Consider the following 21,410-nt stretch of genomic DNA (forward strand, 5'->3'; position numbering starts at 1 on the left):
TGGCTGTCTGACCCATAATGTATATGGATTCAAATAAGAAAGAAAGGTGCAGCAGGCGTGCATTCAGGTGGTTCAGTCCATGAAGTATCTGCCTTCAGCTTGGGTCAAGATCCCAGGGTCTTGGGATCAAATGCCCTGCTCAGCAGGGAGCCTGTTTCTCCCTCTCCCTCTGCTGCTCTTTCTGCTTGTGCTCTCTCGCTCTGTCAAATAAATAAATAAATAAAATCTTAAAAAAAAAAAAAAGAATGAATGAAAAGGAAGAAAGAGGGGGTAGAGTTAAGGAGGGAGAGGAAGAGGGAGAGATAGAAGGAAGGGAGGCAGGCTCATTTTTGCTTTGTCTTGAATGATGCAGACGCCAATGATCAGATTTATCATCACAGGGAGTATGGTCCTTTATGGTGACATATTCATACCTTAAACATAGTTTTTAAAGTATTAGAATATTGTATTAAACCTATTTTGTTATCTTTTGTGCCCTTGCAAAAGGGAAAAACAATCCAGGTGTGGCTTGGTATAGTGAGTCCAGTGATGAAATGCCTGGGGCCACCATCTGTGCCGAGGCGAGCCCTCACAGACATTTCCCATTTTGCAGCCAGTTTTGTACCCAGACTGGCCCATGTAGTTCTTATTATGATTACAAGGTACACCTTAGCAACGACCATTAGAGAACTCTGAAAAAGCAACGATGAGGTTTATTACCCACAAGTTCTGGAGGGTGAATGTCATACTTTGGGCCACAGAGAAAGGTTGTGGATAGAGAGCACACAAAGACCTGGGGTTCTGCTTTTTTGAGGATGAAGGCTCTAAACAAAAGAAAACTTCACGGAGCGGGGTGGCCTGTCTCTTTATCCAGTTGCGTTGCTGGCAGTGTTTACTAGAGATGGCTCTTTGAAGTAGGTGCTTCTGCAATGAAAAGCCTAATAATGTCAGGCATGTATATTACATCAAAATTGTCAGACATCTACAATTCAAAGGGCCTTAGGATGCCTGGAAACCAACACTGGAATATCATCATGGCTTTTTCTTTGGCTAAAATCTACTTCAAACTCTCAGACTAGATTCTCCTTGAGACTAGAAATGTAGGACTCTGACACTCCAGGCTTGTATCTCCACAGGGACTAGAGAGCAAAGGGACTCCCTTCTCCCTCCTCCGTAAGAAAACTCCTGTGGCTGGACTCTGATCGGCTTGGGCAACATGTCCACTTCTTGTAAAAATCACTGTAGCCACAGATGAGGTCTGTGGACTGGCCCAGGCTGAGTCTCATGCCCAGGCTCAGAGTCAGAGAGGCTGACTGCTGGAGAGGAGGGTAGAACAATGGGGATCTAGAGCATGCCTCCCATTCCCACTCAGTACCAAGGGCACTGGCCCCAAGAATTAAGGAAATTCTAGATCAAGATAAGCCAAAATAAAGATGAAGAATTTGCAGTTCTCAGAATTCAGGCCTAGTGGCTGATATCTAAGCAAAGATAACTCTTCTTCTTGTGTTGGTTAACAGGACATGAAGAGTGGGAAAACTTAGGAATGAAGTTCTGGGCCTCAAAAAATCTCTGGGAATTAGCTGATGGTATGAACAGGGAGCTTCCACCAAGGCTAGAATCGTAAACTGCAGTAGTTGCCCAGAAATTAACTCAGGAATCCCATTTCTGATCTACTGAAATTCTAAGTCTTAGAATTAATTCTAAGTCTAGAGACTACTGCAGACTGGCTAGAGGGCACCCATACCCAGAGTTTGTATAATTCAGGATCAAACATTAGTATTTTCAAAAATGGAGTCTATGTGTAGATATCTACATTCTCTATAAAAATTATTTGATTTTTTTAAATTTTTTTATTTATTTATGATAGTCACACACAGAGAGAGAGAGAGGCAGAGACACAGGCAGAGGGAGAAGCAGGCTCCAGGCACCGGGAGCCCGACATGGGATTCGATCCTGGGTCTCCAGGATCGCGCCCTGGGCCAAAGGCAGGCGCCAAACCGCTGTGCCACCCAGGGATCCCAAATTATTTGATTTTAGAGTTAAATGATGCTAATCTTTAAAGAATATACAAATATTTTAAATAAACTGACACCACCTTTTATCTAAGTATTGCAGGGTGATATCAAAGAATTTACATAAATAAACAAGTAAAGGATACATTTGTACATAGAGAATAAATCAGAGGAGAGCTGTATGAACCAAAATTCATGATTGTTAGAAGAGAGAAAGGTGATGAAAGAAATAACTGGTAATACTGCCCAGACTTCGAAGCCAGACTTCAAAGAATGTACACCACAGCAGACAGTATAACTCCTATGAGTGAAGGACAATTTAATCTTAGAAAATGTCATTTGTCATATTAAATCAATACTATTAATTTTAAATATATTCATTTTACTGTTTTGTTGGCTTATAATTGGAAAATTTGTTTTGACTTTGTACTTGCAAAGGAGCTATAAGCACAGGGCGTCTATGTATTATATTTGAATATGTAAATAACATGATAAAAAGGAATTATTCAACACTGGGAAAGCTGTACATTCCATGAAGGAATTTGTAGGCTGTACATTTGAATTGAATCCATGTTCACCCAGAACTTCAGAATGAAAACTTATTTAGAAATAGGATCTTTGCAGATGTGCTTTTTGGTGATTTCAAGACAAAATCATCCTGGATTTAAGAATGGACCTAAATCCAATGATTTAGTGGTGTTCTTATATGAAGAGGAGAGGACGCATGAGACAAAGTCCCTATGAACACAAAGGGAGAGATTGGTGTGATGTGGCAACAAGTCAATGAACACCGAGGAAAGTCTGGAGAAGGTAGGAAGAGATAAAGGATTCTCCCATAGAAACTTCAGAGGGAGCATGCCCTCCTGGCACCTTGATTTCAGACATCTAGCCTCCAGAACTGAGAGAAGAAGCTTCTGTTGCATTCAGGTACCTCGGGTTTGTATGAGTTTGTTACCACTGGCCCAGCCCTTTGCCAGTTCCTACCAAGGGCACCAAGGACATCTTGCAGGCTATGAAGCAAGAGATGCCCTCGGCCCTCTGGACATCAGGACTGGGTGTGGTGCTGTTCATGCTAGGCCTCTTACACAATGTGATGTGCCCCAGCATGCATATCTGTGTGCCCACCTGGAGGTGCCAGCAGAGAATGCTGGCCATAACCAGCTGCCCCAGCTTGTACTCAGCCCCTGGAGCTATATGAGCTCCACAAGGAAATGGACTCTGCAGGCAGCCATTTTCAAAGCCCTTCCTGGGACCAGGCAGGAAGCACCGAGGATTCCACATCTGGTCCTAGGAGACTCTCCAGTGTCCAGACTGAATGCCTGTCCCTTCAATCCTTGCTTTATTCCGGTACAGGCAATGAAACACAGTATGGCCCACACAGTATGGTCAGAAATCTTACAGTTCACAAGATCTATTTCTAGATATGAGAAAAATAACTGTTTAACATTTCCCCTAAATCCCAAGATGGAAGTGCCTATTGAGGTTTTAGAAATAGTTGCAAATTCTTTGACATTCCTTCCACCAAATGGTAGAGTTTATGTTCCCTTCCCTTGAACCTGTGTGGGCTTTTAGGATTGCCTTTAGGAAACAAAACATGGCAGAAATGATAACGCATGACTTCCAAGGTGAAATTAGAAAAAGAAGACTTTCTGCTGGCTTCTTTTGGGGACATTTGCTCTGGGAACCATGAGCTACTACATAACAAATCTAGACATCCTGAGATCATCATGTGGAAGAAACCATGGAAACAGAGAGAAGGAGAGACAAAGAGACCTAAACAGCTCCAGGTGTTCCTGTCCCCAACTATTTGAATCTCTCCAGACCAGGTGCCAGAACCTTTCAAGATAATACCGGCCTCAGCCACCACCTGATGACAGTGTCATAAGAGATCTCAATCCAGAATGTTCAGCCAAGCTGCTTCCTATTTCCTAACCTACTAAAACCATAAAGGGCAATAAGTCCTTGTTATTTTTTCTTTTTTTCCTTTTTTTAAGAGACACAGGGGAAGAGAGAGACAAGGAGAGAAAGAGAGAGAGTGTGTGTGCACGTGAGGGGGTGGAGGGCGAGAGGAAGAGAGAGAATCCCAAGCAGACCCCATGCTTAGCACAGAGCTGGACACAAGGCTCCATCCTACAACCTGCTCAATTAACTGAGCCACCCAGGCTCCCCACAAGTGCTTGTGATTTTAAGCCTCTAAGTTTTGAGGTCATTTATTATACAGCATTTAATAACCAGACTAGAGCCTGAGAATAACAAACTGCTTTAAAAAACCCGAGTCTCCCTCTGCCTATGTCTCTGCCTCTGTGTGTGTGTGTATCTCTCATGAAAAGATAAATAAAATCTTAAAAAAAAAAAAAAAAAGTCGAAGGAACTATATTGGGATCCCTGGTGGCTCAGTGCTTTAGCACCTGCCTTCGACCCAGGGCATGATCCTGGAGTCCCAGAATCGAGTCCCACATCGGGCTCCCTGCTTTGAGCCTGCTTCTCCCTCTGCCTGTGTCTCTGCCTCTCTCTCTCTCTCTCTCTCTCTCTCTGTCTCTCATGAATAAATAAATAAAATCTTAAAAAAAAAAAACAGAGATCCCTGGAATAACCAAATTTCTCCAAAGAAAGGAGTGGAGGTGGGTAAAGGATCCAATAGCAGTCTGAGCCAGTGTCATCTGCGCTCGTAAAGCAGCTGGTCTGCCCCCATCATGCTGAAATGAGCAAGCCTGCTCCTACCTGGAGCCCGGAGCTACTCATGCAGCATCATGGAACCAGAGATGGGGGTGATGATGACAACTTGCTCATGACTGCCAGAGCAAGGGCAGTGTCTCTGAGAACTGAGGCGGAAAATGTTCAAAAGGTCATTGTCACTGATGGGAGTGGTGGGGAGCGGTTAGTGGAGGAGGACCTGGCCAAGGGATCAGGGTCAGGATTAGGGCTGCAGTAAGAGTGAGACGGTGCCATTTGAAATTATTATCTTCCTATACCCTGCTTCGGGCTGCTGGTACCGAAACTGCACGAGGCATGGTCTTTCCAGCTGGATCTCTTTGAGGGTCTGTAGGGGGCGCTAAAGGGAGCCTGCAAACCTAGAAGTGATGACTTGCTTCTTCCTGCCCCTAGTCCTGTGATGTCACCTCAGCAAAGCTTCTCACCTCACCAGAGGTACCACCTTCCACAGCACTGAATCCACTTTTCAATTATGTGCCACTTACCTAACCAGTTCCTCGTACCCCTTCAGAGACACCAGCCAGCCAGTACCACCTCCTGAGACTATTACCGCTCTATAGGCTATTCTTTTTCTATTTTCTATTTTGAGTTTTTATTTTAATTTCAGTTACTTAACATAGTGTAATATTAGTAAGGTGTGCAGTATAGTGACTGACTACTTCCATACATCACCAGGTGCTGCTCACAACAAGTGCCTTCCTTAAACCCCATCACCTATGTCACCCATACCGCCTCCCCCAACAACCTCCCCTCTGGTGACCATCAGTTTGTTCTCCATAGTTAAGAATCTGTTTCTTAATTTCTCTCTCTCAATTTTTTCTTCTTTCCTCGTTTGTTTTCTTAAATTCCACATGAGTGAAATCATATGGTATTTGTCTTCCTCTGACTTATTTTTAAGTTACATTACAAAGCTGTAGTAATCAAAATAGCATGGTACAGGCTCAAAAACAGACAAATAGGGATTCCTGGGTAACTCAGTGGTTGAGCGTCTGCCTTTGGATCCGGGTGCGATCCCAGAATCCTGGGACAGAGTCCGGTATTGGGTTCCTAGGAGGAAGCCTGTTTCTCTCTCTGCCTGTCTCTGCTCCTCTCTGTGTGTCTTTCATAAATAAACTTAAAAATATTAAAAAAAAAAAACAAATAAATCAACAGAACCAAATAGAAAGCCCAGAAATAAACCCACAACTATATGGTCAATTAATCTTCGATAAAGCAGGAGAGAATATCCAATGGGAAAAGACAGTCTCTTCAACAAATGGTGTTGGGAAAACTGGACAGCCACGTGCAGAAGAATGAAACTGGACCATTTTCTTACGCCATATACAAAAATAAATTCAAAGTGAATTAAAGACCTAAATGTGAGACTTGAAACCATAAATATCCTAGAAGAAAACACAGGCAGTAACATCTTTGACATCAGCCGCAGCAGCTTTATTCTAGATATGTTTCCTGAGGCAAGGGACACAAAAGCAAAAATAAACTTGGGACTACATCAAAATTAAAAACTTCAGCAAAGGAAATAAACAAAAATAAAAGGCAGCCTACAGAATAGGAGATGTTTGTAAATGTCATATCTGATAAAAGGCTAGCAACCAAAATATATAAAGAATTTATAAAACTCAACACCCAAAAAACAAATAATCCAATTAAAAATGGGCAGAAGACACGAACAGACATTTCTCCAAAGAAGGCATACAGATGGCTAACAGACACATGAAAAGATGTTCATCATCACTCATCATCAGGGAAATGAAAATCAAAGCCACAATGAGATATCACTTCACACCTGTCAGAATGCCTAAAATCAAAAACACAATAAACAACAGATGTTGGTAAGAATGTGGGGGAAAAAAAGAAACCTGTGCACTGTTGGTGGTACTACAAACTGGTATAGCCATTGTGGGAAACAGTATGGAGGCTTTTCAAGAAGTTAAAAATAGAACTATCCTACAATCCAGCAATTGCACTACTGGGTATTTGCCCACAGAATCTGAAAACACTAATTCAAAGGGATACATACACCTATATGGTTTTAGCAGGATCCTTCCCAATAGCCAAAGTATGGAAGCAGACAATTCTTTATATTAAAATTCCCTTTTTCATGTATCTGGTGTGGTTCCTCAATGGATCCTGATTGATACAAAACTGTTTCTTTCAAAAATAATCTGTAGTAGTACTATAACCGAGGTTTAAATACCAGGGAGACCAAGATCAAATACCAAATACCAGAGACAGGATTTGAAGGAGCAATCACAAAAATCAGAAGGTTGAAGCTGGGCAGAGACAAAATAAAAATAACAGTAGGGCAGGAACAAGGTAGAAGGTTTAGGGCAACTGCTATGAAGATGATTCATTACCAACTCACTCCACCCCCAAAGGGCAGGTGGAGTGGGTTGATAATGAACCCCTGCCCCTGGGAGATTCAGCACCCTGGGCTGGCTTAAAAATCCCAAGCAAAGTGGACATAAATTGTATAGATTTGGGATTGGTGACTTCCAAGGCAGCTTGCCAAATGGTTCTTATTGCGCAGCTGTCTATGGTCATAGCATCAGATAGACATGGAAAATAGGCCTTTTTGCCTTACGGCTTTTCTGGTCCGTCATTTCTACTCCAAGGACCAAAACTGCCTTGAGACCAAAGTTGTGAGAGCACTTGCTCAATGTGTACTCAAAATTACTATCTGAACATTGTTGGCAATGTTCTTGTGATTCCCAGAGGCTTATAATTAGTTCTTATAATCCCAGAGGCTTCTCAGCTCCAGACTGGTCCAGACTATGGACATTTAGCATCTCCATGTGAACATCTCCAAGGCTTCTTAAACTTACCATGTTCAAGATCAGATTCAATATCTTTTTCATTCAATCTTCCCCATGGTAAGTAGGTATGAAGCAGTAGCTTCCCTCAATGTAGCCACCAAAACCAGAAATCTAGCATCCTCCTAGAACTTTCCTTCTTCCTTTTCTTTTACTGATTTCAGATCATTTGCCTAATTTGTTTGGCATTATCAGTGAAAAAGATGAAGTCTTTTTGCCTAGTTGGGGAAACAAAGAAAATCAGTAAAGGGTAAATGTGAGCAAGACCTTTTATTCAAATGTCTCTTATAAAAGGGAATCATGAGAAATTGACAAAATGGGGGCAGTGCTGGTGAGAAGGAACATGGGGAGGGAATTCTGAAGATCTGTAGCCCTGATCTGCAGGAGATATATGAGAACAAAGTGCTCTATGAGCTTTGACTCTAGCCTGATTTCTGAAATGCAGAAGTCCCCTGGCAGGAAAAACTGTGGAGACTACAGACTAACCCATCCTGCCATTGTCAGCCCCACTGGAGGGGCTGAGCAACTGGAGCAAAAGGAAGTTGTTTTATTGTTTTGTTTTGTTTTGTTTTTGTCTTAAAGAGATATCCTACTTAAAATTTGTGTTAATGTCTTGAGTAAAGATGTAGGGGGTATGCAAACTTGAAAGAGACAGCAACCATATTGGATGACTGAATCAGAATCTCAAAAGATCCTGACAGGCTAAAGTAAAGGGACAAATGACAGTGGTGAAATTAATTGGAGCAAATGTAAAATTCTGCATCAATTTCCAAAATAACCACTTGCACAAGTTCAGAATGGAACTTAACAGGAACTCATACTCTGGGGCACCTGGGTGGCCAGTGGTTGAGTGTCTGCCTTTGGTGCAGGTCGTGATCCTGGGACCCTGGGATCGAGTCCCACATCAGGCTTCCCACAAGGAGCATGCTTTTCCCTCTGCCTATGTCTCTGCCTCTCTCTGTGTGTCTCTCATGAATAAATAATAAAATCTTAAAAAAAAAAAAAGGAACTCCTACCCATCAAACTTGTTATTGATGTATGTCAGTCTGGATAAGCTAATTGCTATCATTACAATTCCTAACCCTCAGTGTTCTTAAAATATTCTATAGGGAAAAATTGCCAAAGGGATGTCCATGCTGGCTCAGCCGATTGATTACTTCTAGCACATCTTCAGACATTTCCATTAATGTATGCCCAGTAAGGGGATTTTAGATATTATCTCATTTTACCTAAGTTAAATTCAGATTAGGAAAAATGGTTTAAAAAGATTTCTGAAAAAAAAAAAAAAAGAAGCATGTGAAAGAAAGATAACAGCAAAATAAATGAAAAGAAAATGGCACAGCAAACCTTATTTGGAGTACAAACTCTTCATCAGCTGCATTATGGTTAACTAACTCCTCCAAATCTAAAATTATCAAGAAGACAATTTGAAATGTGGATCTACATCCACTGTCATTAATGGTAAAACTCTCCATTAACTGACTAGCATATTATGTCTTTAGATATTGAATAATAGTACAAAGTTCAGTAATTAGCAAGACATTTAAAAATGAAGCATCCAGAACAGGAAGATGAACTAATTTTTCAGAGATATTGAAAGTAATGCAGAATTCCAATTTATACAAATTTGCATATGTAGGCAGAGAAATCACTAAAGCATTTCACAGAATTGCAAAAGTAAAAAAGTGAAAAATAAATAGTGGAGCAAACCCAGGTCTTGACAAAGCTTAGGACACTTACAGATAATTGGTTAGAAGCATCTTTTGAGATTTTTCACTTTATAATGAAGGAACAAAAGCCACAAACCCTCAGGGGCTCTGGTTTATCACACCATTAGAAAAAAAGGGGGGGTGAACCAGCCTTGCATCCAGGGGATAAATCCCACTTGGTCGTGGTGAATAATCCTCTTAATGTACTCTTGGATCCTATTGGCTAGTATCTTGGTGAGAATTTTTGCATCCATATTCATCAGGGATATTGGACTATAATTCTTTTTGGTGGGGTCTTTGTCTGGTTTGGGAATCAAGGCAATACTGGCATTGTAAAACAAGTTTGGAAGTATTCCCTCCCTTTCTATCTTTTGAAATAGCTTTAGTAGAATAGATATTATTTCTTCTTTAAACGTTTGATAATTCCCCTGGGAAGCCATCGGCCCTGGACTTTTGTGTCTTGGGAAGTTTAAGACACCTTGGAATAAACCTAACCAAAGAAGTAAAGGATCTATACCCAAAAAACTACAGAACTTTTCTGAAAGAAACTGAGGAAGACACAAAGAGATGGAAAAACATTCCATGCTCATGGATTGGAAGGGTAAATATTGTGAAAATGTCTATGCTACCCAGGGCAATTTACATGTTCAATGCAATCCCTATCAAAATACCAAGACTTTCTTCACAGAGTTGGAACAAATAATCTTAATATTTGTATGGAATCAGAAAAGATCCCGAAGAGCCAGAGGAATATTGAAAAAGAAAACCGATGCCGGGGACATCACAATGCCGGATTTTAAGCTGTACTACAAAGCTGTGATCATCAACACAGTATGGTACTGGCACAAAAACAGACACATAGATCAATGGAACAGAATAGAGAACCCAGAAATGGGCCCTCAATTCTATGGTCAACTAATATTCGACAAAGCAGGAAAGACTATCCATTGGACAAAGGACAGTCTATTCAATAAGTGGTGCTGGGACAATTGGACAGCCACGTGCAGAAGAATGAAACTGGACCATTCTCTTACACCATACACAAAGGTTAACTCAAAATGGATGAAAGATCTAAATGTGAGACAAGAATCCATCAAAATACTAAAGGAGAACACAGGCAACGGCCTTTTTGAACTTGGCCGCAGTAATTTCTTGCAAGATACATCTATGAAGGCAAAGGAAACAAAATCAAAAATGAATTATTGGGACTTAATCAGGATAAAAAGCTTCTACACAGCAAAAGAAACAGTCAACAAAACTAAAAGACAACCTACAGAATGGGAGAAGATATTTGCAAATGATCTATCAGATAAAGGGCTAGTATCCAAGATCTATAAGGAACTTATTAAGCTCAACACCCAAAAAAACAAACACTCCAATCATGAAATGGGCAAAAGACATGAACAGAAATCTCACAGAGGAAGACATAGACAAGGCCAACAAGCACATGAGAAAATGTTCCGCATCACTTGCTATCAGGGAAATACAAATCACAACCATAATAAGATACCACCTCACACCAGTGAGAATGGTGAAAATTAACAAGACAGGAAACAAATGTTGGAGAGGATGCGGAGAAGGGGAACCCTCTTGCACTGTTGGTGGGAACTGGTGCAGCCACTCAGAAAACAGTGTGGAGGTTCCTCAAAGAGTTAAAAATAGAGCTATCCTACGACCCAGCAATTGCACTACATTTACCCCAAAGATACTGAAGTAGTGAAACACCGGGACACCTGCACCCCAATATTCATAGCAGCAATATCCACAATAACCAAACTGTGGAAGGAGCCACAATGTCCTTTGACAGATGAATGGATAAAGAAGATGTGGTATATATATAAACAATGGAATATTACTCAGCCATCAGAAAGGACAAATACCCACCATTTGCTTCGATGTGGATGGAACTGGAGCATAATTCTGAGTGAAATAATCAGAGAAGGACAGTCATCATATGGTTTCACTCATATAGGGAATATAAGAAATAATAAAAGGGATTTTAAGGGAAAAGAGGGGAACCAAGTAGGGAAAATTAGAGAGGGAGACAAACCATGAGATATTCTTAACTCTGAGAAACAAAGGGTTACGGAAGGGGAGGTGGGCGGAAGGTTGGGGTAGCTGAGTGACAGGCACTGAGGAAGGCCTTGATGGGATGAGCACTGGGTGTTATATGTTGGCAAATCGAACTTAAATAAAAACAAATTAAAAAAAGAAAAAAAGGTGGAATAATTGTAAAACAAAAGACCAACAAACTAAAAGGCATTCCTTTGTCAGCAAAATTTTTGGAAAGTCGCATAGGAAACATTGCTGAAGATATGAAGAAACATATTAGAACAGATTACTCAGTATTGGCCACACATTTGGGTGAAAGTACAAATGTCTGTAACATGTCTCAGCTTATGGTATTTGTTAGCTTCTATTTCGATTGTTACATTCCTGAAGAACTGCTTTTTCCTGAGGCATTTTAAAGAAAAATCCTACTGAAGACTATCCCAATGATAAATGATCTCATAAATAAAAACAATATTTTCTGGGAAAACTGTTGAAGTGTAACCACTGAATTCAGAGGAATGAAAGGTATTCCTGGAGAGGAAATAAAGGAAGATTTCGGGAAACCTTGACAGGGATTCTTGTCTTCGTGGTGTTCATCAGATGCTTTCTTCTCCAGGAAGGCAGGGCAGCAAAGAAACCCATGTGGCAAGTATACATGAGGCCACCTGATGTCACTGATGTTAGCTTTAATGAAAACCTTTAAAAGCAGAACTTGACAAGATCATAATGACATAGTGAGTCTGTTGAAATTGCATCATGACTCTCTTCTTCGGCCCAGTACTGCTTCCTTCTCTTCCCTTCTACAGGCACTTTTCCTAAAAGCACTCCCCGATACAGTTTCTGTCTGCTGATCTCCATCTTGGAGTTGGCTTCCTGGGAAATTCAACTTGCAACATTGGCAGGTCCGAGAAGAGAGACACTCACACGTGATTCTGAATCCATCATCCATAGGCCAGCTCTCAGTAAGGATTCTGATCATCAGAAGGATGAGGGCTGTTGCTACGTGATGGGACAGAAAAGAATGTGATGTCATCCTGGTTTTCCACTGGGTTACCTATTGATATTTCCTTGCTCATCTTGATGATAAATGGACAACACAGCAGTCGTGCCTAAGAAGGGCACAGAGATCAGGAGCTCAGAGGCCTTAGCAACGAGGATCTGAATTAAGTCAACAGGTAAACAAGTCATCTACTCAGCAAATATGGTGGCTGAGAATGAAGCGATCTACAATGGGTGGTAAATGATGAATATCAATTGTGGCCCCCAACAGCTTGGGTTCCCAACACTTGTATCTGGGGCTGCAATTTTCCCTGCTAACCTTATCTGTTTCTTTTAGGAAAAGACGCCCAACAGGATCCTGGAGGAAGTCTTTCCAGAATTGAAAGGGAGAGCTGGATCAGGGTAGCACAAACGGAAGATCACAGCAAAAGCTGTGATGTGCCACTCTGACTCCTTTATGACTGAAATACAGGGCTTATTTTTTTACATACTGAGGGTGTTATTGGCTGATGGTCCTCAGAAATTACCCTAGGTTGGAGAGCTCTGCCTTGAACAAAGACTTGCCTCCTTCCCTAGAGCAGCCTGGCTCCAGTAACAGGTCAATGTATGATATAAAGGGTCCCACCCCTCATCTTATCTCAGGACAACATTGAAAGCTCATCACAGCTTCAGGGTTCCACAAGAGTTGGCCTAGTCTTTTTTGAGAGTGCATCAATTTCTTCTTCTGTCCAATACTGACCGCCAGTCTCGATCATCAGAGCACAACTTGTAAAATTCCTGCACACTAATCTCCATCGCAGAGTCTGCTTCCTAGGCGTCCCATCATCCTTCAACAAGAATATTATTGGGGCATCTGATGAAATCTGAATATGAACTCTTGGTTAGGTTATAGGATTGTATCAAAGTTATATTTCCTGATCTTGGATTACATTATGTGTTTATATAAAATAATGTCCTTGCTGTTTGGAAACACGCTGAAGTAAGTAGGGAGTGAAGGCACAAGATGTCTGCAACTTAATTTGAAACTATCTAGAAAAAAGTGTACATGAAGAGGTGGAAGGTCAGAGAGAGAAAGATAACAGAAAATAGGGTAAAATGCAAACATTGGTAAATCTGGGTAGAAAAACAGGTTATGGGAAAGTCCCAAAGGAAGAAAGAGGGAGTTACCATCATGGAGTTAAAAGATGTTAAGGAGGGGTAACTGCCACCTGGAGATGGCATGAGATGAGCCTGAGGAGGTCAGCAGAGGACACATAGAAATTTAGCAGCAAGACCACAAGACCATGCCAGTCCACTGAATGGTTTTAGCAAGGGACTGACTTGATCAGGTTTATATATGTGATGCCTCTCTCTGGTGACTAGGTGAAATGATTGCAGAGTGGCAAGAGTAGTAGGCAGACCAGTTAGGATGGACTCTAGCAACAGGAAGATGGCTTAGGCCATCTTAAGACCAAGTTGGTCTTAGGCCGACTCCAAGATGGAATACAGCATATGAGAAAGATGCGATGTGGATGGAATCCAGACAGATGTAGGATGTAGAATCAATAATAATGGCTAATGGTTGGCTGTGGAAGATGGGGTGCGGGGAGGGAAGGGTGACTTTCAGATTATGGGTTGGGCAGCTGGAAAAGGCAGTGAACATCTAAGCTCTGTGGGAGCAGGGGCCTTGTCTATATTGGGTACTGTTACATTTCCAACACAGCCCTACTCTGAAGGTATTTAATAAATATTTGTTGAATAAATAAATAATTTTGAAAGTGAAGATAATGAGTTCACTTTTGAAAACAGAATTTTGATACCTCTTTTGAGTAGTGAGTCCTCTTTTGATAGTAGACTTTGGGGACTATAAAACCTTTCATCTAATTCTGGAGGTAACCAGTGGAAAGATAATTCCTGTGTCCTTACGTTGAGACCAACATTCTCCCTGGTTTTAGAAGTCAGAAGTTCCCATGAGACTTTGTATAATCAATATCTCATCACTTTGGACCTAATTTGATTTTAAAATGACAGTTAACTAAATATTGACCTTAACTAATAGGGGAAATTGCCTGACTTTGTGGTCATTCAAATTTCTTTATCCTGTTTTGACCACAATACACACAATTGTTTTTCCCTTTTTTTTTTTCTTCACTTTTGGAACATGAGCACAACATGTCATAGGCATTTCACATTAAGGTGTTCTTATAAAAATTAACTCTAAAAGCATGGCATTTTTAAATGGAAAAGCAGGACTAGGTAAATGACTGAAAGAAAAAAAAGGAAGAAAGAAAGAGAGAAGAAAGAAGAGAGAAAGAAAGAAAGAAAGAAAGAAAGAAAGAGAAAGAGAAAGAAAGAAAGAAAGAAAGAAAGAAAGAAAGAAAGAAAGAAAGAAAGAAAGAAAGAAAGAAAGAAAGAAAGAAAGAAAGGGGCAATCCAAGGATTTTTACTGCCATCCAGTGGTGGTACTTTCAGACAAATATGGTACTAAACCCATGGTTAATCTCTTTTCCACAGTAAAATCCCAAATGCCATTCATTCAAGCATAGGGATTAACCTGTAGTGCTAACTTGCTATGAGAATTGTATTATGTTTTCCTGATTTTAAAGCATTAACTTCAGTTGGTCCTTTTGTAGTCTTGAAGGAGATCATAGGCTTCCTAACAACCTGTTTACTTTGAGAATACACTCAATGGGGGAGAATCCGGCTCATTAAAGTCCTTGTCTTGATGATACACCAAACCCCGGCTCTGTTCTCCCTAACCCACCCATATGCAGACCCTTAGGGAGAGTGATCATCACTGATTCACCTTTTAGTCCCTCCTGGATATGTCCAAGTCATTTTTAATCCTATGCTCTTGTAACTGTGATTGACTGAGTATTTAGAGCCCATGGAAACAAAAGAAGGTATTGGCCAAACTCCAACTCATTGATTTTAACTAAGCAAAAGCTTTTGCCAACCCACTGAGGAAAAAAAAGAATACTGTTATCATAAGATTTAGAATAGAAGAAAAAATTGGCTCTAACACATCATGTAAATTTTATATGAAACACACTTTTTGGCCTTGATACACACTACCCAGTTTACATGAAGCTCATAAAAGTGTTAATATTTCCTACTTTTATAACGTACATATAGTGTTCTCTGTGTGCTAATGATGTGGCCTGTTAACCAGAGTTTGACCTTTCTCTGCTGTAAATCCAAGCCCACCCACCAGCTTGTCCAATAATCTTGTCATAATCTCTGGCAGTGATGTCATTCCCTGACACTGAAAACAAACACTACCCAGATTTCTGTTTCCTTGCCTCTGCAGGTTTATTGTCCATTGTGGAGGTGCTGAAAGACCACAGGGTTTGGTTGTGCCCACTGGCTTGAGCAACTGGTTTCCAAGGACTGGCCGAACTAAAAAAAAAAAAAAAAAAAAAAAACTTCCAGAGAATGCTGTACAAGCTCTACTTATATAATTCATAAGGGTGTGAAGACCAAAGCACACAGTTGGTCTCCAATGAACTAAATCTCAATATATATGTTGTATTCATTCACTGGTAAATAGGATGCCAGTTTTACAAGGAAATTTGGGGGGCAGGATATGGAGGGAAAGAGAGAGGCAGAGACACAGGCAGAGGGAGAAGCAGGCTCCACGCAGGAGCCTGATGTGGGACTCGATCCCAGGACTCCAGGATCACGCTGTGGGCCAAAGGCAGGCACTAAACCACTGAGTCACCCAGGGATCCCCTCATCTCACTTGTTTTAAAGATATTTTTAAGTAGTTCTGTAAATAAAATATACTATATATAGCAGTCCAGGTGAATATCATTGGTTATGGTTATATAATAATATTCAACTACCTCTGAAAAAAAAACAAAGTCATATTGTTAGAAAGATATATATTGATGACTTTTGGTACTGAAAAGGCTATAAAATAAGATAAATTTACTGGTAAATAAAATCCCACACCCCACATGGAATACTATATAAATAAGTATCAATACAATCTTCCAATGAATACTGGAAGCCAAAAGTAAATCACAATATGATATCATGCTGAAAAAGTCTCACAAAAATTAATGCAAGTCAACCAGCAAAACAAAATATGTAAGAACAATTTCCTATAGAGTAGCCAAAGGAGTCAGTAAAAACTTGGTATAGAACACAGCAAGAAAATAAATGTGAAAGAGTATGTACTTTACAGTCATACATACAGTAAAGTAACTATTTCACTGAATTTAGCATGCAGTAAACAACAGAAAGAAAATGCATGGATTCTTTTTTAAAAGTTTTATTTAAATTCAGTTAATTAAAATGTAATATATTATTGGTTTCAGAGGTAGGGATCAGTGATTCATTGGTCTTATACAATATCCAGTGTTCATTCCATCACGTGCCCTCCTTAATGCCCATCATCCAGTTACCCTGTCCTCCACATCATTGCAGATGGCAAGATTTCATTTTAAGTGCATGGATTCCAACATAAACAAGATGACTTTAGGATTATAGCGATGTCTCCACTGGCTCACAAATAGATAACATTCACTTTGCTCTGGTGTTTGGGGACACTGTGCTCTGCCACTAGGGGATCTCATTAATGCTACTGTCTTCCTGTATTCTATTCCTTCCTCACTCTCCACATTGTTGGTCTCTGTGTCTAATATGGGTATCCTAGTGGGTAGGAAAGGAGGGATATATGCTACCAGAGCAGACAAAATAACTGTGCTTCCTAGATTTGAGGGCACTGCATTTGGCTGTTCTATGCCTTTGAATTGAATATTTCCTAGACAAACCCCCTGCAAATACAATATACCTATGGTTTTAATTTTGTACCATGGTATGCACTTGATGTTGTATACTGTTAAGAGAAGTCAAGTTATGATTTCTAGGAATTGGCTAACATAATTGCCTTAATGCCTAAAGGGTGGAAAATAAAAGATTTTATCTCAATCAGTGAACTTTTATATTATTTACATATATAAAACCCAGGATTATATTATATAATATATTACATAATTAATATAATCATATTAAAATTATATTAAAATTATATTATATTATATTATATTATATTATATTATATTATATTATATATTATATTATACAATCCTAAGTGACTTGGGTTTCTTGGGTGATGCACTGAATATTCCTCCCCACCAGAGGCCAGTTCAGGCATGTTTCAGCTTAGAGGTTATTCTTGAGTTGCATAAGGTTTCTATAAGCAACAAAACTAAGAGGAAACTTCTCTTTAGCTACAAATAATTCAATAACATGCAATATTTATTTTCATATTAAGTCAACTTGCAAATTAGGAATAGGAAGGAATATTCTTCACCAGAAAACAGCATACATAAAAACACTTAAGCATCATAAGTGTCATATTTAATAGGGCAATAAAAGTGAAGAGATTTTCCTTAAAATCAGGATAGCTGTTATCACTATTCAACAATTTGATACTTTTCTGGAAGTCTTCACTAGATCAGAAGACAAGAAAATTAAAAATATAAGGACTGGAAAGGCAGAAACAAAATTGTTGTTATTCATATAAGATTCAATAAAATCCCCAGATTATCTAAGTACCAATTATTTGAATTAAAAGACAGTTTAGCAAGCTTATGCTCAATATATAAAAGTCAATTGTATTTCTAGATATCAGAAACAATTTTATTTCTAGATATCAGAAACTTGATCTATGACAGAGCTGTCCCTGTAGATCAGTAGGGGAAAGGATGACTATCAAATAAAATAACCAGTTCCACCCAGAAGGATATACCCTGAAATAATACTTCCCAGTATTTTTTCAAATGATGGCAAAAAGCCAGTTTCACAGGATATTCATTTGGCATACTGGAGTAAAAGGGAGGGGATTTGAAACTTCTAGGTAGAGCTTGATGGAAAAAAATTGACCAAAATTTTTTCACATTATATAATCATAAGAAAAAGAAAATATGGGGACATCTGAGTGACTCAGTTGGTTAAGCAACTGACTCTGGATTTTTGGCTTGGGTCATGATGTCAGGAACCAAACCCCATATCAGCTCCACACTCAGCTTGAGTCGGCTTGAAGATTTTCTCCTTCTGCCCCTCCCCCTACTCACACATATGCATGCTCTCCCTCTCAAATAAGTAAATCTTTAAAAGGAAAAGAAAATATGAAGTAGCAGGAATATATTAAATATTGAAGAATTTTCCCAACACTTCCTAATAAAATATTTTTTAAGTTTTACTAAGAAACCTGAGCTTGTAGCTGCAAACATTTTTATGTTGTAAGTGACCACTTGCAGTTCCTGATCAAGACTTTTAATTGGGGGGCACCCGGGTGGCCCAGTGGTTGAGCATCTGCCTTTGGCTTAGGTCATGATCCTATGGTCCTGGGATGGAGTCTCGCATCAGGCTTCCTGCAGGAAGCCTGCTTCTCCCTCTGCCTATGTCTCTGCCTCTCTCTGTAACTCATGAATAAATAAAATATTTTTTTTAAAAAAGACTTTTAATTGGACCTCTCAGATTCTTACGTTACCATATGTGAAAAATTTGCACAAAAGATGTTAAAACTTTAAATCTTCTAAAAATCATTCAGAAATTTAGACATTTAAAAATTACATTACAAGCAGCTCTTCCTTCTTCACACTGGCAAATGTAATTGGAAATGTCTTGTCATAAACACCAATGTATTTAGGAACGCGTGGGTGGCTCAGCAGTTGACCCTCTGCCTTTGGTTCAGAGTGTGATCCTGGAGTCCCAGGATCGAGTCCCACACTGGGCTCCCTGCATGGAGCCTGCTTCTCCCTCTGCCTGTGTCTCTGCCCCTCTCTCTCTGTGTGTCTCACATGAATAAATAAAATATTTTTTAAAAATAAAAGATTTGTTTATTTTAGAGTGAGAGTGTGCATGAATGAGCAGGGGGAGGGACAGAGGGAGAAGGAAAGAATCCTCAGACTCCCTGCTAAGTGCAGAGCCTTGCTGGGCTCTGATCCCAGAACCCTGAGATCATGACCTGAGCCAAAATCAAGAGTTGGATGCCTTATGGACTAAGCCACCCAGGTATCCTGAAAAATTAGACAATTTTGAGATAGTAGGGACCTCAGAGTTCACTTTACTGATGACAAAACAAAGTTACAAGAGAAAAAGATTGGCCATGGAAAAGCCAGGAATTAGGACCCAGGTAGGTGTTCTAAGACGCCAAGTCTAGGGCTCTTTCTGTAAGATCAGATGCAGGTTTCGTGACAAACAGGAGGGGCAAGTGAAGTGGTTGAGTTGTGGCTTTCTTTTCTGTTTCCTAGTAAAATATAAGACCCATAAAATTCTGTTTATCCCATCTTCTCTGGAAGGTTTCTATCTTAGCTTTTCTTCCACCTGCCACACACTCCAGCCAGGCAGAGTTAACTGGTTCCTCCTTGTTCCCATCACGCTGAGTCCTAGCTTCCTCTGCACTACTTACCTGATTGGAATTGGGTTGAGTGGGCTCATACCCATCTTCTGAGCTTGCTGTGACATCAAACACTGCCAGTGATTCTTCATATTCCCAGAGTCAAGAACAAGGCCTGGTACAGAATCAGCATTTAGCATTTAGCAAATAATCACTGAATAAACAAAATAACTCCTTCTGGCCATTAAAACCTTAGCGCAGGCTAATTAGTACCTATCCAGTTTTCTGAGGTGGGAAAGTATTGAACAAACCATTTCCCCTTTCCAACAACTTTCCCTCTGCTCTCTGCCTACCCTTGGGAGCAGGTGCACTCTGATGAGGACACGGTGCCCCCAGGATTCCACCTACTAGAAACTTCTCCGTTTTCTAGAAAAGGAGCCAGAATGGCATTTCTCAATGCCTGCCTCCACACTGTTTCTGTAGTAGGGTCTCATTATTCTTCTTGCTCTGGCTCTTTGGGCTTCCAAGTGGTGAGAGGAGAGAAGTGTTTCTCTTCCAGGAGCAGGACATTCCACCTGGGGCTGCAGAGCAACATACATCCTGTTTTGTCTGTGTCCAGGAGGCTCTGGGATTGTCAGAGTTCTGAATAACCGAGAGGGAACGATCAAAGCTGCCAGGGAAGGAAGCAGGGAGGATAATCCCTATGGAGAGGAAGAGAGAAGTTTGCTTACACACAGATTACTCGTCATTCAAGGACATTTGAGTCTGGGAATGGACTGAAAAGTTGAGATGCTTATGGGTTCAAAGAGAATTTTTCAACAATCTCAGGAGGTAGAAAAACTTTCTTACTCTGGCCAATAATCCTCACAGGATAGGGCTTCCCTTTGACTCTCTGAAGGCATCACGTATTCTCTCCCAGGTGTTGCATTCACTGCAGCCACACTGGTCTTCCTGGTCCTAAAAGTCAGATGCTCCCACCTCAGGGTCTTGGTACTTCCTCTACAACAGAGGAGCCCCTTCCCCAGATATCTGCAGGTCTTTCATACCCTCACTTTGCTTAGGCCTTTGCTCAAATACAATCCCCAAAGACGCCTTCCCTATGTCACATATGATAGCCTCCTTCCATCACCCTCCATCTATCTAAGGGTTTTATTAAAGTAACACTAGAGTTGCTATTATTGTCTCCTTCATTAGAATGGAAGGTCCATGAGGACAGGAAAGTTTATTTTATTTTATTTTATTTTATTTTATTTTAATATTTTATTTATTTATTAGAGACACACAGAGAGAGAGAGAGACAGAGGCAGAGGGAGAAGCAGGCTCCATGCAGGGGAGCCCGACGTGGGACTCAATCCTGGGTCTCCAGAATCACGTCCTGGGCCGAAGGCAGTGCTAAACCGCTGAGCCACCAGGGCTGCCCAGGAATGTTGTTTATAGATCACTGCTGGGTCCTAGCATGGAGTGTGCTGTCTTCATTGAGTGAGCTGGGGAATGAAAGGGATAGGGTTCAGCACCTGAGCCTGACATTCTGCTCCAGCCTCTGTGACCTGGGACTCACTAACACTAACCAGGAGCCTGATAAAGCTTTTGCCCTAAGAGACTCTGCAGGAGAATCTCCTCTATACTCATTTTTATTTTCTTTTGTAAACGGAGAAGTGTGTGTGTTTTCTTCCTGAGAAATGGGAAATTCGGGCATAGTGGGTAGAAGTATGGGCTGGGAAATCAGTTGAAGCTCTGGGTACTACTTGCAGAACCAAGAACAAGGTCCTTAACCTCCCAACCTCTGTAACACAAAGTGCAGTTC

The 21,410-nt window shown here is 40.4% G+C and overlaps 1 long non-coding RNA gene across 1 annotated transcript; it reads right to left on the reverse strand.

Moving 5' to 3' along the window:
- On the reverse strand, positions 1-10,288 carry LOC144324680 (uncharacterized). The gene is made up of 3 exons (XR_013390107.1): positions 9,257-10,288; positions 7,529-7,734; positions 1-200 (listed from the first exon to the last, which is right to left on the reverse strand). It is a non-coding gene; the product is annotated as an uncharacterized LOC144324680 (long non-coding RNA).
- Between the last annotated feature and the right edge of the window lie 11,122 nt (positions 10,289-21,410).

The sequence above is a fragment of the Canis aureus genome, chromosome 12 (assembly GCF_053574225.1).
Source record: "Canis aureus isolate CA01 chromosome 12, VMU_Caureus_v.1.0, whole genome shotgun sequence".
Taxonomy (NCBI): Eukaryota; Metazoa; Chordata; class Mammalia; order Carnivora; family Canidae; genus Canis; species Canis aureus.